Source organism: Leucopleurus acutus, assembly GCF_964270905.1.
Source record: "Leucopleurus acutus genome assembly, chromosome: 4".
NCBI lineage: Eukaryota > Metazoa > Chordata > Mammalia > Artiodactyla > Delphinidae > Leucopleurus > Leucopleurus acutus.
Window position 1 is genome coordinate 60,492,583 of NC_139146.1, and position 4,907 is coordinate 60,497,489.

The following is a 4,907-nucleotide window of genomic DNA, read 5'->3' on the forward strand; positions in this document are numbered from 1 at the left end:
TTTGCCCCACTGGGATAATATAGGATAATTTCTTTATTTTAAAGTCAGTTGATTAGCAACCTTAATTCCAACTGCAGCTTTAATTTCCTCCTTTGCCATGTAACCTAACATATTCACAAGTTCTAGGAATTAGGACATGGAAATCTTTGGGAGGGTTATTATTTTGCCTACCATACTATGATACTATGTAATTAACTTAAAAGAGAGACAGACCTGGTAAGGAAGAGTTTTGGAGATTATGATAAGAATTTTAGACTGTATTTTAAATGGAAACAAATTAAAGAATTTAAGCAAGAGAAGTATCAGCAATTCAACTTGTCCTTTTAAAAGATCGCTTGTATGCGGTGTACACAGTTAATAGGAGTTAAGAGTGGATTTTCTAATGAATTTCATGAAAAATGTGAGAAAAAGAAAAATTAACAGAGCACAGATCCTAAGGTGTTTAAATCAAATTTTGGACTCCCACTTAACTAGCTGAGTAGCTTTGGAAAATTCCGTCTCTGTTCCCTTATATGTAAATTGAGGATGACAGTGGTACCAAACTCTTAGTTTTTGTTTTCTTTTCTAATAAAACTAAGGTAATGCATGCAAAGAGCCTAAAGTGTTAGTACATGAATTCCTTAATAAATGTTAGTTTTACTAATAATTGTTTAGGAGGTAAAACTTACCAAATGACTGAATGTGGATTTAAGACAAATATTGATAATCACTCCCAAATTTCTGAAAAATCAAGGCTTCTTTTTAATGGTAAAAACTAGAGTTGGAGCATATGTGATTAATGTACTCCACAGATTTCCTTTTTTATTTGATGAACACAAGATGCTTGAGAGAACTCCATCTACAAATGTTGAGGAAAAGTTGCATGTAACTATTGCTCAGATACAGGTTTGGAATTGAGAGGAGAATCAACATATGTTTGCTTATGCCAATTCTGTCTTTCTTCATATAGAAGATGCTATATTTGTAATATGCACCATTATTTTTGTACCACACAGAAAGAAACAATAAATAAAAATTTCCAGTAGAAATATGACATGCAGTTAATCTAAAAGTGAATTACCTTTTTGATGTTAAATATGAAAGAAATTTACAGCTCAGAGTCAATATAATAGAGTTGACTATTTTTGACAGCTTGTGGGGAGATTAAATCATCTAGGTGAGCAGTCAGAGTGAAAAATGAAGGTTTTGGGGAAATATGACATGTAAGAGCAGAGGTAGAGGCATGAGAGATGGAGAAATAGAAATTACGGGTATGGTCAGTTTCTCTTTGAACTTAGCTGTCAGTGGAAGGGAGCTGGAAGAGAACATGGTGTCTGATGAATCTTATTTTCCCTTTTTTAAATTTGGGAGCAATCAGCCCATGTTTGAATATTGAATATCGATTAAAAGGAATAGGAGGGCTTTTTCACAATGGGTTTACCACCAGAACACAGGTGTCATGAAAACCACTGCTAAATCTAAGGCAAAATGGGAAAGGAAATAACTCATATCAACATCATCATCATTGGACATGTAGACTCAGGCAAGTCTACCACTACTGGCCATCTGATCTACAAATGTGGTGGGATCAGCAAAAGAACCATCAAAAAATTTGAGAAGGAGCCTGCTGATATGGGAAGGAACTCCTTCAAGTATGTCTGGGGCTTGGATAACTGAAAGCTGAAACTGAGCTTGGTATCACTACTGATAGGTATCTCCCTGTGGAAATTCAAGACCAGCAAGTATTGTGTGACCATCATTGATGCCCCAGGACACAGAGACTTTATCAAAAACATGATTACAGGTACATCTCAGGCTGACTGTGCAGTGTCCTGATTGTTGCTGATGGTGGTGCTGAATTTGAAGCAGGTATCTCTAAGAATGGGCAGATCTGTGAGCATGCCCCTCTGACTTACATACTGGGTGTGAAACAACTAATTGTTGGTGTTAACAAGATGGATCCACTGAGCCACCCTACAGCCAGAAGAGATACAAGGAAATCTTTAAGAAGTCAACACTTACATTAAGAAAATTGGCTACAACCCCAATAGAGCAGTATTTGTGCCAATTTCTAGTTGAAGTGGTGACAAGAAGCTGGAACCAAGTGTTAACATGCCTTGGTTCAAGGGATTAAAAAGCTACCCATTAAGGTGGCAGTGCCTGTGGAACCATGCTACTTGAAGCTCTGGATTGCATCCTGCCACCAACTCATACAATTGACAAGCCCTTGTGTCTGCCCTTCTAGGACATCTATAAAATTGTTGGTATAGGTACTATCCATGTGGGCTGAGTGGAGACTGGTGTTCTCAAATGCAGCATGGTGGTCACCTTTGCTCCAGTCAGTGTTACGACTGAAGTAAACTCTATTGAAATGCACCATGAACCTTTGAGTGAAACTCTTCCTGGGGACAGCATGGCCTTCAATATCAAGAAAATGTCTGTCAAAGATGTCCATTGTGGCAGTGTGCCTTGTGACACCAAAAGTGACCCACCAATGGAAGCAACTGGCTTCACAGCCCAGATGATTATCTTGAACAATTCCAGCCAGAGCAGTGCTGAATATGCAGCTGTGCTGTATTGTCACACAGCTTATATTGCTTGCAAGTTTGCTGAGCTGAATGAGAAGATTGATTGTTGTTCTGGGAAAAAGCTGGAAGATGCTTCCAGATTCTTGAAGTGTGGTGATTCCACCACCATTTATACAGTTCTTGGCAAGCCCATGTGTGTTGAGAGCTTCTGTGACAATCCTCATCTGGGGCACTTTTGTGTTGGTGACATGAGATGTGGTTGCTGTGGGTGTCATCAAAACAGTGGACAAGAAGACAGCTAGAGCTGATAAGGTCACCAAGTCTGCCCAAAAAGCTCAGAAGGTTAAATGAATATTATCCCCAATCCCTGCCACCCATGTCTTAATCAGTGGTAGAAGAACAGTCTCAGAACTGTTTGTCTCAGTTGGCCATTTAAGTTTAGTAGTAAAAGACTGGTTAATGATAAAACACATCGTAAAACCTTCAGAAGGAAAGGAGAATGTCTTGTGGGCCATTTACATGTGTGTGCGTGTGTGTGACTATTTTAAGTTATTAGTTTTTAAAATCAGTACTTTCTAATGGAAACAACTTGACCACAAATCTGTCACAGAACTTTGAGACCCATTAAAACAAATTTTAATGAAGAACGTGTGTCTTCTTTTGATCACCATTGTAACTTCCTATAGTCCTAATTAGGTAAAAGACTTTAATAGGAGTTTCCCAAAGCTTATTTATGGTGTACCATCAGCTGTAACTTCAAAATTTGGTAATTCTGAGTTAACATTTTTTTCTGCATAGGGATTTCGATTTTTTTCACCTTGCCAAAGTGGGAGGAATCACCTGTTTAAGAACATAGTGAAGAACTATGGGAAGAGTCTGTTGGTGCAACATTTCATAGGTTAGGACAGATAAGCAAAGAGTAACTTTGTTTATATGTAAGATGACTTATAAGAAGGCCAAATTCTGTAATATTAAAGTTTGAGTGATATATTTAAGCTTCTGTATAATTACATCAATATTGAGTAAACTTGTTGGTATAATGTCAAATTTTAGTTTGCAGTTCTTGGAATGTGCATTCTCGCATTTACAGATATTAAAGTAGTAGAACCTAAAGTGTGAGGCTTCAATAGTATTGAGCACTGCCCTGCTACAGTTAATTGTATCCAGCTTCTAGGAAAAAGAAAAGATACTGGAAGTTGAGAAATAAAAAGGACTAGGAACAGGAAAAAGTGAATTGTATAAAAGAATGGGGAAGAATAATTGACATTCTGTAGAAGGCAAGTTACATGGAGAGAAGAGGATAGGCTTCAGGACACATGCAGAGTAGTTTTCCCCTGACTGGTAGAGACAATTCTGCCACTATAATGGGAGGGAAGGATAGAGTACCTGCAGAGATGCTGGAGAGAGATGTGGCAGGAGGGTGGAGGTGTTCCATTGGGTGGCTTGAAATCAGTCAGTGAAAGATAAGGAAAGGTCATCCACTGAGAGTAGTGGGGCAGAGATAAGGTTGAGGGATCCCATGAGAGAAAGTGTATGAAAATCATTGTAGCAAAGAGTGAATGAATGAATTAAATAAGAGAAATGTACTAAAATGGACAAGTGAAACTGGAAGTTTTGCTGAATGTAGTGATAAAAGACATTTACCTCATAGGGTTATTGTGAAGATTAACTATTTGGCCTGGCATATAGTAAATGCAGCTATTATTAATATTGTCATGTTATAAATTCCAGATTATAAAATATTCTTGAGTGGAATTAAACACTTTAATGCAAAAGAATCACTGAATTGATTTTGGAAAAAATAGCAATGATTTTAGGGAATTTGCCTAAGAAGGAAGATGATTCTGGATAATAGAATCCAAGCGAGGCAAAGAGAAAAGCAAAGGCAAGAGTATATGTCTCACTCTGTCCATGACGATAGACATGCAAATACCTAGGCTAGCAACAGGCATCTGGTTGAAAAGGTAAACTGTAAACCATGTTCTAAAACCACAATAAACCATGGACTCTCCACAGGAGGCCAATAGGTGGCAATGCCGAAGTTGCACGTACAATTTAATTACAGGAGCTTCAAAGGAGTAGAGTTCATTAAGTTGGAGTAATAATAGCCATTAGGTAGAAGCATGGGTACTGTGACAGTTTAGCAATGCCCATTTGGATTGCAGTACCCATGAGAAAGACGGAAGGGGGTTAAATGGAACACTTCATGTCTAACCATGGATAGCTTCACATCATGTTTATTCCTTTCGGCAACAAACATGTTTAAGCAATATGCTGATCAATGAGGTAGTCCTAGGAATAATGTGAAGGACAGAAATGGCAAGTCTCTATCCTCAGTCATTTGCCATGGTAGTGAGAAAAAGAAGCTGGAAAAAATGGCCACATCAGCCACGAAGGGGA

The 4,907-nt window shown here is 38.0% G+C and overlaps 1 pseudogene across 1 annotated transcript; it reads left to right on the plus strand.

Moving 5' to 3' along the window:
- Positions 1-1,467: 1,467 nt before the first annotated feature.
- Positions 1,468-2,858, plus strand: LOC309960910 (elongation factor 1-alpha 1-like; annotated as a pseudogene). The gene has a single exon. The product of its transcript is annotated as an elongation factor 1-alpha 1-like (transcript).
- The last annotated feature ends 2,049 nt before the right edge of the window (positions 2,859-4,907 follow it).